This window comes from Hemicordylus capensis, chromosome 2, assembly GCF_027244095.1.
Source record: "Hemicordylus capensis ecotype Gifberg chromosome 2, rHemCap1.1.pri, whole genome shotgun sequence".
Classification (NCBI taxonomy): Eukaryota; Metazoa; Chordata; class Lepidosauria; order Squamata; family Cordylidae; genus Hemicordylus; species Hemicordylus capensis.
This window is the reverse complement of record NC_069658.1, coordinates 133,139,779-133,154,820: the sequence shown is the minus strand read 5'-3', so window position 1 is coordinate 133,154,820 and position 15,042 is coordinate 133,139,779. Positions and strand designations below refer to the sequence as shown.

Sequence of the window (15,042 nt, the reverse complement as noted above, 5' to 3'; positions counted from 1 at the left end):
CCTTTGTCTGGGTGGGTGTTCTTTGTTTAGTTTTTGTTTCTTTCCTTCCTTGTGTTCCCCAAATCGGAAACTTATTGATATGTACTTGAATTGATCTCTGGGTTTTTTCTTGCTTCCTGTCCTTCCAGTGTAATGTGCAAAAAGTCAGTTAATAAGACTACTTGGCATTTACAGAGTTCACTTTAGTGTTCTCAGTGGTTCATGTGGATTATCTTCAGCAACCACGTAAGAATTACTGAGATCAGACCCGACACATGAACCAATCTGAACACCGGAGTGCGCTATATAAATGCTAGGAACTCTTCAGTACTGTAGAGCCACTGTAAACTGTTGAAAATACCAAGGCCTTCATGAGAGTACATAGAATAGAAGCGTACCTTCTCATCATATGGCCACTGTGATTATGGGTAGTTTCGCAGGCCAGTGCTGTGTGTGTACTTTCTTCACTATCTGAGGATTGGTATAAAAGAGAACACCAACAATGCTGATTACGACAACTCCAACCTGAACTGTGCTGGATCTCATGTCTTGAGGCCAAATCGAACATGGCATGAGAGATGCATCAGTGTATCTCCTAATGTTGTTTTATTTTGCTAAAGCCAGCTGGGGGTTGGGGGAAATATCTCTTTAAAATGGGTCTGTGGCATGAGGTAAAGGGTTAGAAATCCTTCCCCCGCCCAGCATGGCAGCCCCCTTCAAAATCTTGTCATCTTCACAGCTGCTTTAAGCCAAAGCAAATGACACCAGGAGGTGCAGTCACACGTTTCCCATGAGACGTTTAGTTTGACCCTTGACCAGTATTTCCTCTAAGGCATGTGCATGCACACAAGTTTTTTTGATGATCACTCCATTAATTTTTTAGGTTGAATCAGGAAGGCCCCACTCTGAGTGCACATGTGCATACATTGCCTTGATACTGCCCACCAGAACAAAACAAAACTCATTCCACACACAGGTGACAAGAATTTGAGGGAACACTGCCCTTGACCCCCTTTTAGATGGGATGGGCTATCTAATGTAAAAGGATATTACTGTATGTTTGCCCCCCCTGCCCTTGGGGCCCATTAACAGGGATCTTATTTATGTGCTTTTAAAAAGATGGATTTTTTTTTTAAGCTGGGCAAAGTGCACGACTGTGCAGACTCCTCATATGGCAGCGGTGCCATTGCACTAACCTAGGCTGCACTTTGGTCAGGCTGTGTAAGCATGGAGCAAAAATAAATGAAGCCCATCTTAGGTGCACCTTGTTGAACAGACAAAATAGCCTTATACTGAGTCAGCTTATCCAGCTATATATTGTCTCCTGGCTGGCTGTGATTCTCTTACAGAGACCTTAATCTAGAGGACTGGATTTGATCTCTCTGGTTTGAGCCACTTCTGTTTTATGTTACAAAACAGTGAAAGCTCTTCTGTTTTGCTTGAAACCAGATCTGGATTTTGTCACAATAACGTTCTTCACCTAGTTTATTAGAAATGCTGCACATTTGCTAGCCAGATCCACCCTCAGTAATATGATATACTGCCCTCCATTGTTGGAGGTAGACCTGTGGAAGATAGTGGCCAGTGTCTCCCCCCCGCCCGCCACCCACACACACACACTTTAAAATGAGAGGTGATAGGAGCTCTAATGTTGGAGAAAGGACATGTTTGTTTGTTTTTTAAATGGCACAGTATTTCTGGGAGCTGATGTGATGGGAAAGAGAGAACCATGTTCCTGTTTATGACTTTATGGGTTGGGGGATCATGCCCCCCTCCAATAATATAACTTCATTGGGGACAGCCTGGCTTTGCACAGCAGGGAGTGTACCTTGACATTTGTTTAAAGTATCAGCAGTTTAAAACAGTTAAGGGTCCTAAAATGGTGGCATAGTTAAGTACTAGGAGCAGCCTTATTGTGTTACGAACATTAAACAGTCATGAATAACTGCTTTTTGAACATCAAACAATTTTTAAAAAGAAAAGTAGCAGTAGATTGATCCTCAGCAGGAGTGGAGAAAAGATATTAAAATGTGAAAGAATGTAAGATGTGTTTGAAACGTGAATGATATGGCAATGGAGGGGGAGGAAGTTAGGGGCAACAGCTCAATTGCCTGTTGGTGCTCCTTTGACTCCCACAGCTCCGTTCTGCACAGCATTTGCAACTGCAATGGGGGCTATGTTGCATGTTCCAGGATGCAAAATACAAGGCTTACAAGGATAGCAAAATGCACTGTCCTGGACTCTGGACTCTGTGTGACAGATAAGTGTCAACTGCACATTTATGCTGGTGAAACATTGGTATTCTCATATTTATGCTGGTAAACATTGGTATTCTCCAAAGGCTTTTGGCTTGACTGTCAGTAATAGAGTCCTTAAAGCACCATGATATTCCTTTCTGCTCATATTTTTCTCTTTCCTGTTTACCAGGCTAGCTGAACACTGTCCCTGTCTTTCCACTGGCCATCGTCATACCTTATAAAACCGTAAGCCCTATTGAAGAGTTTTCACAATTCACCATAGCTGGATAATTCTGAAATGGAACCAAATGTGAGAGGTTCAAGGGAGCAGCTTGTATATTTAAAGAGAAGACGCAGTACCTCTGCTGCAGACTTTGTCAGTTGAATCACATTTTTAATTATTTCAGCTCAGAAACCTTCTGCCACAAGAGGGCGGCGTCTTGAACAGCCACATACTCTGCAACCCTTGACAGAAAGATAGCTGCACAAAGAGTTCATAATTTGAGCTTGGTCCGACAACTCTGACCAAACTATTCCTGGAGGGTTACCCCGCCCGCACCCCCACCCAATATTTTTCACAGTGTCTAGTCATTAAAACCCCCAAGATTGCTTTAAGTAGTCATCTGGAGATTGATGCAAATTCCTGGAGATTCCAGGCCACTCCTGGAGAGTTGGCAACCCCAGTCTGAGCAGGTCAAATGAGTGAACTAATCTGTATCTTGTGGTTTCTGGTAGCATGGGAATCAACATTTTTTTAAAAAAAGAGTTTAAAATCTATGTTTCTACACAACCCAGAGTGTACATTTTGGCTCCAGTTCAATTCTAGTTGCATTCATCTAGTACAGTGTTTCCCAACCCGGGTTTCTCCAGATGTTGCTGAATTACAACTCCCAGAATCTCCAGCTATAATTTATTGTGGCTGGAGATACTGGGAGCTTAGTTCAGCAACATCTGGAGGAACCCAGGTTGGGAAACACTGATCTAGTAGCTGATTCCATGTTGACTACACATGTAGGTAGTCAATCTTTTCCTTACACAAATCTTTCTTGCTGGATCAGGGCATTTGTTTAACTTTAGTTCCCTTGCTCATTTCTTCCTTATTCTTCTTAATTTGCCTTGCAGGTTAAACAATGCATGACATTCAATGTGAGATATTTTTCATATCTCTAAGCCAGGAGGATCCTAATCCAGAACAGGACCAGTGTCGGAAGGGGGGGATTACACATTTCCGCTCTGCTCTTTTTCCAACTAAAATCCACAGTCGCTCACTCTTATTATGCTGTTTGCCTGAGCTGGGAAACTTCCTGGCACTTTCTCTTATCATTCCTACTTTGTGTGGTTTTGCAACACCAGTGACTACCAGCAGCAATAATTTTAACTACAAAAGAGATAGTTTCTAGTCTTTGTAAAACATAATAGAGACAGCTGGAAAAGATGATATCCTACTGGAAACATTAGTGCATACTCAGCGGGGGAAATACTTCATGACCCAATCAAATCATTGAATTCAACAGCTTCATAATGCAGTGAAAATGTGTGGGTGACAGTCCCTTGACAGTGTATTGTGTTATGGCAAGTGAAGTGATGGTGTCTTGTATATCCTAGTAATTGACAGTGAACAACAAGTATTTTGGTAATGGCTCATCAGAATAGTCTTTACCTAAAATGCATTTTGGAAGGAACCTGAAGTCACAACTAATTGCAGACCAGGGGCTAAAAAAGAACAGTCTGAATTTGGGAAGAGATAGAAAATGGTCTGAAAGCTGGCTCATAGGAAGCAGTTTTGATGACTGCAAGGTTGCTGCTGTTAGAGAATTCTGCTGCTTTGTACCACCTGTACAACTTGCATATGTGCAAACAAATAGAGACTCTAAAAACGCCATCATAAGCCTCCAGCACGCTCTGTCCTGCAAAAAACCTGACCTTATACAGCTACTCTGGAACATCATACTGATTGATGAAGTGCAGGGTGTAATGGTACTGAACACTCTGGAATACAGAACAATGTTACATTTCTACGTTATCAAAACAAGGAAAGGGACAGTGCTGGCTGAATCAAATAGCACCAAACTTAAGTCCTTGAAACTTTATTCAAGGAAAGAATGATCAAATGTTTGGTCTTGAGGTAGCTTCCATGGCTTTGATCACGTATTGCATGGATATTGGGGCTATGCAGCAGGAGAATCAACACCAAATGAACTATACTAAACATGAAATTTACTAGGCTGAGGTTATGATTTCTGTATAGCAGCATCAATACTGATTTAAGTGTCATCACATCAGTGTCGACTCTTAGCGACCACATCGTAGATAGATTATCTCCAGGATTATCTGTCTTTAATTTGGCCTTTAAGGTCTCTCAGAGGTGCATTCATTGCTCTTGTAACTGAGTCCATCCACCTTGCTGCTGGTTGTCCTCTTCTCTTTCTTTCAACTTTCCCCAGCATTATGGACTTCTCAAGGGATCTGGATCTTCACATAATGTGCCCTAAGTATGATAGTTTGAGCCTAGTCATTTGTGCCTTGAGTGAAAATTCTGGATTGATGTGTTCTATGATCCATTTGTTAGTTTTTACCTGGCGGCCCATGGTATCAATATATCAATATACAGTATCCAGTATATCACTATATGGTGCTTTGGGAAATGCTTGACTAACAAGCAGAAGGTTGCTGGTTCGAATCCCCACTGGTACTATATTGGGCAGCAGAGATATAAGAAGATGCTGAAAGTTATCATCTCATATTGCACGGGACATGGCAATGGTAAACCCCTCCTGTATTTTACCAAAAGAAAACCACAGGGCTCTGTGGGTGCCAGGAGGCTCTGTGGGTGCCAAAATTGACTTGACAGCACACTTTACCTTTTACTTTTACAAAGCAACATACACACCTAAACCTAACCCCAAAGATCTTACCATTTAAATTTACGTGGAGAGTTGGGGAGATATAGTGAGGAAAGGGAATGAATAACTGGGAAAGTGGAGCAATGGAAGAGACAAGGTTAACAAGGGATGATTAGCTCCATGTTTGAAGATTATCATGAACCTGCCTTACATCAAGTAATCAATTGAGTCAGATCACTGGTACAGCTAATTCTGCCTACTGTGGTTGGCAGTTGTCCCTAAGGGATCAGGCAGAAATCTTTCCCAGCCCTGTTACCTGGGACTCAAGTGGAAATAGGAGTAACATGGGACTGTCTGCATGCAAATCACATGCTCTACTACTGCCTGGGTATCTGTCAGGGATAAAGCAAACAAATCACTGACCCCTGGCATGCTTGCTTCCCCATAAGCAGCATGCATCGGCGGCGGCGGGGGATCTGAAACTGCTCCCCACAACCTGGGCCCCATTGCATACCTAAATGTTGGCCCAGCTCCACAGCCAGCATCAACATGTTTCCCCCCATTATTTTACAGATTCTTCCCCAACAAACACCCATAGATATTCAATCAAATACAGTAATCACATCACTGTGCACCAGTGTTCTCTCTAATTTTTTTCATCTGTGTGTGAGATGAGTTTTGTTCTGGGTGGCAGTATCAAGGCAGTGTGCATGCACGTGCATTTTTTGAGTGGGACCCTTCCTGATTAAACCTGAGTGGGATCTAAAATTAACTGAGTGGACTTCAAAAAATGTGTGAGTGCACGCCCAGGTGCACACTTTAGAGGGAACAGTGTTGTGTACTAGTGAAATCAGACATTTGACAAAGTTTGGGCATTTGAAGAGATCACATTCCTTTTTAAAAAGCAAGTCTTTAGACCTCATGACTAGAGAGACAATCTCAGGTGGATTTTAGTATCCTGCCTAACTCTATGTCCTTCTACCATGGCTTCTTCCTGGAGTGTGGGATATTTTTGCTCATTAAATTTAAAAGTGTTTCAGAATGAAGTTGTGGAGATGTCAAATTCACAGGGGCCTAATTCTAGTTTCTTCAGAATGAAGGAAATCCCAGTAGATTGCATGCTATTTCTTTATCCAATTTTTAATTTGTTTTTACTATTATTTTCTCCCTCCCTTTTTGACACTGTTTTCCTCCCCATGATCTATTTGCTGTCAAATTGATTCCAGGCAACCAAAGTTAATACACTCCTGGGCTTGCCTAATGCACACAGCCTAGTGTAAATTGTGAAACCTGCCTATTTGACAGCTACTCTGACTTTGGGGGCGGGGGGAATCACTGTAAATAATTATTAACAGTGAATTACAAACTGCATCCCACAATCCACAATAAATATGTCAGCTTTTCAAAACTGGAAAGGGCTTTTATGAGGAATGAAGCCAGCGTTCTGTGAATCACTGTCAGATCCCTCCTAGCTGGGGTGTAATTCATTATTTACCAGCGAACATCAATGCTTCTGAAGTATGCAATATTTGTTGTTTACAATTACAAGGAATGTAATTGTGTCTCCAGTCCCTTTGGAGTCTGATCAAGGTAAAAGAATATGGAAAGGGTGGGATGGGAGAATACCCCAAGGAAATAAAAGCTAAAACGACGTAGATGCCCCCCAGGCACATGAATCAGTTGCAGTATGCTACAATCATTAACTGTTAGATAAAGAAAAGTTTCATATAACATGCAGTTATCTAACCATTTATGGTTAGTTACACAAAAAGGGTTTGGTTCATATCCAGACTGGACCGGGCATGTTTGGTCTCCGCCCCCCACCCACGGCCTGGTTCAGGCCCAGTTGGCAGGTGTCAGATACCATTGAATTTTGTCCAAAAGAAGGTTGACATATTGCCCCCGAGTGCTGCAGCAGCCGGGGGTGTGTGCTGTTGCCACTGTGGAGGAGTCTCCGGTGGCTCCCCTTCCCCCTGATGGCCTCCCATGAGTCTCCAGTGCCGGCTCAGCCTATTTCACGGGCATTTTGGCCCTGTCCGTGCACAACGGCCATTTTGGGGGCCGCCGTGCATGCACACAGGCCATTTGGGTGACTGGGTCATGACCCGGATCATGTAAATGGCCTGTATGCATGCGCAGCAGCCCCAAAATGGCCACTGTGCACAAACAGGGCAAAAACGCCTGTGAAACAGGCTGAGCCAGCCACTGGAGACGCAGGGGGGGGGCATCGGGAGAAAGTGGAGCTGCTGGAGACCTCACTATGGCTGTAGCAGCAACCTCCCAGGCCACCAAAGCCCTTGGCAGCAGTAAGCTTAACTTTTGGGGGGACAAAATTTATTGGCATCTGGCACTCTTGAACCGGGCCTGAACTGGCCTGGAGGGTTTGGCTCAACCCTGAACCAAACTGGGCCTGGTTTAGTTCGAGGTCAAATTTTCCAACCAAATTGGTTCGAGCTCAAACCAACTCAAGATCGAGCTGGTCCGTACATCCCTATAAAACTCTGCCTTGGAATCTATAGTATGGTGCAAAGAAGTACAGACTAGCATAATACTTTAGTGTTGGGGAAGAAGCATATCACAAGTTTTGCCTTTATAGTGCAGAAGATCTTCTTGCTTATGCTATATTTGGTATATGTATGGCACAAGAGAAAGGGATACTAAAGAGGGAGATAAAATGTGCTGTAACATAACTTTTGCAAGAGATAATTGAGATGATTTGGAACATATTACCTTTGGGCATGAAATCTGACATTTCTGATTTTTCACATGAAAATATGCATGCACACCCTGAATCTGGGCTTGACCTCAGGAGAAGGTAAGCCCCTCTATGATCTTACAAGGTAGGAGGTGCCAGCAGAGATTGTTTGCTAAGCAGCAGTCACATAGGAGGGCTTTGTCTCACCCAGCAGCTGTACCCAACCACTGAATGAAGTAGGAGGAAAATCCCTCATACACCGTTGCTGCTTACTTAGCCCACAGTCTCTGCTGCCGCCAGCACCTCCCACCTTGTTTTTGATTATCAAAAATTGGGAGTGCACACAGCTCACAAAACTGGATAGAACACTTGTCCTATCCAGTTATTGATTGTGAGAATTGCCCTATCCAGTATTTGTGAGATTGTGAGAACAATTAGCACCATAACGATTATGAGAACTGTCTTGTTCAGTTATTGATTGTGAGAACTGCCTCACTATGTACTGCAAAAAGGGAAGATTGTGATCATTCTTGATAACTTAGCATGGATTTGAATCCAGAGCGAGCTGGATTCAAATTCACTCTTGGCTGTAAAGTTAATTGGGTGACCTTGGGGCCATTCAACATTTCTCAGCCTAATCTTCTTCAGAACATCATTGTGAAGATGTGTACATGGCTCTCCCATGTCCAATTCGCCAAATTAACCCATTGCACCCAACTTCCCACCCAGTTTCTCAATCAAACCCCTGTGAAACACACACACACACTAACTACCCATTTGCAGTTTTATTTGCCAAAATAAATACTAATATTTCCATTCTTTTATAGCTGCAGTATTCACTGGGAAATTGTCAAGGGGCCATTTAGACCCAGAAACATACTTTATTATATTAAGGGTTGATTGGTTGGTTGGTTGGTTGGTGCAAAATTAGGGAGCTCTGGAGGAAGCCCATTCACAGATGGGGAGGGCATGTGGAAAAGAGACAACAGAGCTACTAATGCAGCCAAACAACTCAATGTGTATAGTCATCTCTTCCTGCCTTCCCCATGTGCAAATGTGAGCTTTCCTAAATCATTGCAGAGACTTCTGGGAGCAAGTACGCATTCAAAGATGGGAAGGGTGGGTGCGGGCAGTGACACAGCCATTCTCTCCGTGGAGAGACTTGTGCTGCCGCCGCCACTCAGACACTGGTCCAGGCCTTTTCCAGAAGCAATTGTTGAATATTAAGCCCCAAATATTTTGTGTGTGAGCTTCCCACCCACCCCCATGGTATTTCAATGGGAGTTATGAAAAGAGTTTGTTACCTGAGAAGGTCTCCAGTGTCCTGGTATTAGGCTATCACAGATAGTTTCACAGTTGACTGTAGCACTGGTAGGTTTTCAAGTACATCGCCCTGAAGTGTTTTCCAACAAGTTTTCACCGGCTTGCCAGCCAATAAAGAGCATGGAAAGTAGGGTGCTGTGTTTGAAACTCTGCCAGCTTACTGAAATGAATGCACCTTATTTTTAAAAAATTAAATTAACTGGGTTGGCATGAATCTGAACTTCTCAAGTTCATCGCCACAAATACTGTGGGAAAATAATTGCCCTTTTCCAAACATTTAGCTTCTGGCTTCTTTCTCCTCAACAAACAAAGTTTCAGAGGTACAATGTGAGCACTTAATTTCTACAGTAGAGTTTGCTTTTGACACAGACATGCTGTCAAAAGAAAAGATTATTTGAATATTATCCTGCTTACCCTCAATGGCAATTCAAGCATGCTTGAGCTGATGCGGTATAGTCCTCTCATGCAACAGAATGCATGTGTGTGGAGTTGCTTATTTAAAGCACCTGCATATTGAAATTTCTTACATACCAGTCTTACATGAAAATTTACATACACTAGAAGAAGGCATGAATTATTTCAAACAAGTGATCCATGATACATATCTGGGGGTGAACAGTCCTGTGAGAAAACTGTACCATGCCAACTAATGCACAAGTTCACTTGGCTCTCAGCAGACAAATTTTGTGAGAAGAACTCTCTTGTGGAACCCTGATAAAAACATAGCACCAACATTTACTAAATTTAAAAAGTAAGTGGGTGGAATGTGGAGGAGAGAATGTAGAATACAACAACTTTAATAGTTAACAATTATTCTCCACCCCACCCCTTGAAAGGCCAGTCAGCAAAATTTTAGTCAGATCTCAAAACACTGCAAAATTATTTTTATTTCAAAACAAATATTGTTTAGAAGTCAGAAACAATGATTACATCATCAGGCCATAACTATCTTGAAAGGAAAGACTGTGCAACTCCTATAACACACAAAATGTCCTTTAATAATCATGTCCTTCACAAAAGCATTAGATAATATAAATCCACCTTCAAAACTAACTGAGCATCTTTGCACACAATCCCTACCAAACAAACAAAACCACGAGACTTTCAGATGCATTGTAGGAACATTCTTCTGACGTATATGGTCCTTGACTTCTGCCAAGGCATACAACACCATAGAGAAAACAATTAGTTGAGCTAGTACGTTACATTCTGTTTGGTTTTCTGAAGTCAATAAAAGAGCTAAAAAGCAGGTTTGAACAACATACAGACTGTGCCCTGATTGTGGCTCCCTTAATATTTGCACCCACTGGGGAATTCCAGATACTTGTAGATTGCTTCCAATTCCCACCTCTTTGTGAGAACATCTACAGGCTGTACAGGGCCACCCACATGTTGGGCAATGGATCTGTGTTGACAGTTGACTTGGCACCAGCCTGGCATACTGCACTGCTCACTTGCCTCTGAGATGCCTTCTGTGTGTGAATGACTGGGAGAACAAAAGTAGAATAAGCAGCCGGAGGAGGAGGCGGCAGTAACAGAGCAAAAACAGAGACTGAAAAAGAAAGAAAGTAATTGGTGATGTGGAGGGATATGTAGGCTGGGGAATGAGAAAGAAAAAGAGAACGGTACAGAAAGAGCTATTGTTTCACAGCAATGCTTGAATGGTGCCGCTTCTCACGTTACCTCCATGGCCCAGGAAGAGGCCAGAGGTTTCTCACATCCAGATGTCACAGGAAGAAGAACTCTGAGGCTCCTACTGTTTCTTGGTGACCAGAGAAGGAGCCATGCTGCACTGGCTTCCACACTGCCAGTATAACCTAAGAAGGAAACATTGAATTTCTCTCTGTGAATGCACCTTGATTACTTTGATCTGTTAGTGAATCTGGTTAAATAACTAGCAGATGGTACCTATTCTGCACTCATTAATTCAGAATAAAAGAGAGTATGGTCTTAATTAGCCTTATTTAAAAGGGGAAAGGCCTTTGTTAATTCCTAGTCAGGCCCCCGACTCTATCCCTTGAAGTCAATGATTGGCAATTCTCTTACATTTAGCAAGGAGAAAGCAACTGGCCCCGTCCAGCTGCAGTACAGCATCCCTCCAGTGGCTAATGCTAGTGTCTGCTTTGTGTTTATTTTCAGACTGAACCCTTCTGGGACAGGGAACCATCTTATACTTTTTTCTACATTGACTGCTTCGAGAACTTCTTTTGCTGAACAGTGGTATATAAAACATGGTTAATATTAAACACTAGTTTAACCCGCACAGAGCATCTGCGTGATAGTACTTGATTGCTTCCCTCACTCCCGCCATAGCCCCCCTCACTTCAGAGATCTCACCACCCTCACCTGAGCTGCACTCCTGCTCCTCTATCTGGTGGATTCCATCCTCCTCACCCCTCTTGGTCACTCCTCCATCGCTTTACTCCATCCCCCTCGCCCCTCTTAGTTGCAGCTGCAGCATTGCTGGTGCCTATTGGCCAAGCTGCAGCCCCCTATTCCCAGAGACCACCTCAGCCAAACCCTGTTCCTCCTCCTCCCCACAGTAGCAGCAGCGGTTGCAGGGGCATAACTACTATTAGGCAAGGGGAGGCAGCTACCTGGGGGCCCCCATGCCTCAAGGGGCCCCCCAGAGGCAAGTCACATGACTATATATTGTGAAGTGTGTGTGTGTGTGTGTGTGTGTGTGTGTGTGTGTGTGTGTGTGTCAGTGAGGGGCCCATTTTAAAATTTTGTCTCTGGGTCCACTCCAGCCTTGTTACGCCCCTGAGCGGTTGACTAGCCCCTTCCTCACTGCCGCTACTGCCATGACCTCTCATTCCCCCCAGGCCGCTGACAGGCCCAGGCTTGCCCCTTGCCTACCTGCCTTCCTCCGCCAATGGCCTCAGGAGTCCCCCAAAGCAGCAGTGGTTGATTGGGCCCTTCCTTGCTGCTGCCGCCACCATAGCTGTTTGTTTCCCTCAGGCTGCTGACAGGCTCAGGCCTGTCCCTCACCCTTCCTTGTTTCTCTCTTCCCCTCCCTCCCTTTTCTCTTTCTCTCCTCCACTCACTCGACAGCAGCAGCCTCCTCCTGAAGGGGCTCTTTCCTCCCTCACGACCCCTCTCTTCGCAGACCCTGCCCACTATCATTCATATCTCTCTCTCTCTCTCTCTCTCTCTCTCTCTCTCTCTCCTCTTTTACAATCAAGAATATATTCCGACCAGTAACAGTTGCATTCCAATTGACCTTAACCATCACAGGCTCCTCTTCCCTATCTGCATATGAAATCCCCACTGCCCAATCACCATGGTGCTTCAGGCTTCTCGACCCTATCTGCATATGAAATCCCCACTATCCAGTCACCACGGTGCTTCTGCTCTCACAGACTCCTCCTTTCTATTTGCATATGGAATCCCCACTGCCCAATCAGGTGCTTCTGCTCGCGAACCCTCGTGAGAGCTGCCACACACGGGATCAGCCACAGGTATGTCTTAAAGAATTATATATATAGATTGTTGCTGGCCACACAAATGGCCACCACGCATGCACAGAGGCCATGTGTGTGGGGCAGCTGGGAGACACTCTGCCGGCATGCGGGCATAGCTGGGAGAGTGCCAGGATAGTGGCAATGGCAGCGAGCGGAGGAGGATCAGGTACAGACCTGCTCTCCCCCCCGCTTTAAAGGGGCTGTGTAAGCCCTCGATTTTAAAGGGAGGTGCCCGCGATTCTGAAAGCTTAATCATGTTTCAGCACATCCCTAGTTCTTAGGTTCAGTCCCTGCTATCTCCAGGTAGGGCTGGAAAAGACTCTTGCCTGAAACCCTGAAGAAATGATGCAGTAAGAATAGACAATACAGAGCAAGGTGAACTAATTATCTGACTCAGTGGAAGTGCTGGAATTATTCCCATTCTCCTTCAAAATGGCAGCTTCCTGTGTAACTATCGGAGGATGCTGAGGGGATGGACTGATATAAGGTGTATACATGTGAAGAAACAATAGCTGGAATAGAGGAGAAGAGCTGAGAACTGATAGGATCTTGAGGTGTAGAGATATATCTCTTTGGAGATCCTATGTGAGGTAGCAGATGAGTGCGAGCTGCTTGCCTCTATCTACCATATATTCTACTTTCATATTTGTAAATCAAGCAATTATTACGATGCTATACATCTCCAGTGTTCTCTCCTACAAAGGAAACCAAACCTGAGTAGTGTTATCCCTGGAACTTCTTGTTGCTCAGGGCAATAGGGATCATGTAACAATATACTATGGGTCAGAAGAAATGGGAAAATGTAGGATATTGAATTTAATTTGAAGAATATGGGACACATTTGAAGGGGAAATTGAGTCCATATGTTTCTCCACTAGCCTCAATAATATATAGTATTCGTATTTTAAATATAATAATTCCAGGGACAGGGAACAAGGAGATTTAATAAAATACAGAGATCCAATTGTAGACAATACAATGCCCCCCTTTGAGGAAACTATAAGAACCATGACTGAAAAAACATGTTCTGTCAATATATACGAATCAAGTCATGCCTGTCTTGGTGGTTGAAAGAAGAGGAGGATCACAATAGCATTAGGATGTATGCTCAAGCACAGTGATTTCCAAAAGTGTAGTTGTGCTTAACTCACGGTTGGATTGTGACTAGTGTGCTTAGATTATCGTTTTAAATAATTTGGAAAATTGTTAATAGCTGAAACTAAATGACTGCCATGGAAAAAAAATTGCAACACTTTATTGTCTTTAAATAAAAATATAAACTTGCACCAAATTATATATAAGAATTTGGGCCAGCAATTTCCCAAATAACCCTTGTGGGGAAAGCTTTTCATGTTGTGCAAAAATTCAAACTTTCTCTTTGGTAGTATTTACCTCTCAATCATGTTCTTTAAAAAGATCATTAGTGAGAAATATTAAAGGAGCCGTGGGAATGAATGTGGTTCAGTATTTTCTAGGGAAACAAACAAACAAAAAGATAGATGGGCATTTGAAATTCTTGAAGAAATGTGGAGAGCATTTATTTTGTGTTATGAATATACACCATGGCCCTAATCCATATGTATGTATGCTTTCTTGTGTACAAGAAATGGCACTGAATGGGGATGTACATCCTGACCTGCATCAAGTCTGTCATTAAGTTCAGATGTGATAAACATCAGCTGCACTTGTGGCAATCATTCTAAAGAAAGGCACTGGCCTGGTTCAGACATCACATGGAACCATGGTTTAATCAGGGTTCTATAGAATATGCATGAGCCTTGGGGAGGAAGTTTTACATTTCCAAAGCTGGTTTGGAACAAACTGGGATTTGCCGTGACATCTGAACTCAACAAATACTAGAATGTTCTAACCAGAGTTTGCAAGTTTACAAACACACCAGTAAATTAAACTAGGATTCTTTCCCAAGTTTCTTGTCTAGAAACAAGCCAAGACTGTTTGGCTTGTTAGAACAAGCCAAGATCAGAACAAGCCAAGATTGGCTGGGTTCAGACATCACAACAAATCCCTGCTTTTTAAATAAAACCAGGTCTGGAAGTTTAAAACTTCCATCCATCATGCATGAAGGGCAGAGGGAAGTGTAGACGCCCAAGGCCCATGAACATCACACAGAACCATGCTTAAACCATCATTCTGCATGACTTCTGAATTGAGTCTCTGATAAGGATTTGAATATGTGTGGGTTCTTTCCTTCAAAGGTATTGAGCCGGGTCTCACAATCAGTGAGACCCAGCTTTGGAGAGTGCGCAGGGAGAGCGGGCTAAGTCCACTCTCCCCGCACATGAGCAGGGAGGGAGCCCTGGGTGGACAAATCGGCCGCCCACACGATTGCCGGCTCCGTGACGGAGCTGGGGGGGGCGCTGGGGAGCTCGGGGGCCACGCTGCCCCTGGAAGCTCCAGTATGCCCTGTGCGAGTGCGCAGGGCATACTGGGGAGACCCCCGGATCCGGGAGGTGGCTTTCCGCCTCCCCTCTGGGGGTCTA

The 15,042-nt window shown here is 43.7% G+C and overlaps 1 long non-coding RNA gene across 2 annotated transcripts; it reads right to left on the bottom strand.

Annotated features, from left to right (window-relative positions):
* Positions 1-9,946: 9,946 nt before the first annotated feature.
* LOC128346153 (uncharacterized) lies at positions 9,947-14,435 on the bottom strand. Of its 2 annotated transcripts, XR_008316809.1 has the most exons (3): positions 12,125-14,435; positions 10,761-10,894; positions 9,947-10,629 (listed from the first exon to the last, which is right to left on the bottom strand). It is a non-coding gene; the product is annotated as an uncharacterized LOC128346153 (long non-coding RNA). The 2 variants fall into 2 exon arrangements; XR_008316810.1 differs by lacking the exon at positions 12,125-14,435 and adding an exon at positions 11,937-12,110 and having other exon boundaries at positions 9,947-10,894.
* Between the last annotated feature and the right edge of the window lie 607 nt (positions 14,436-15,042).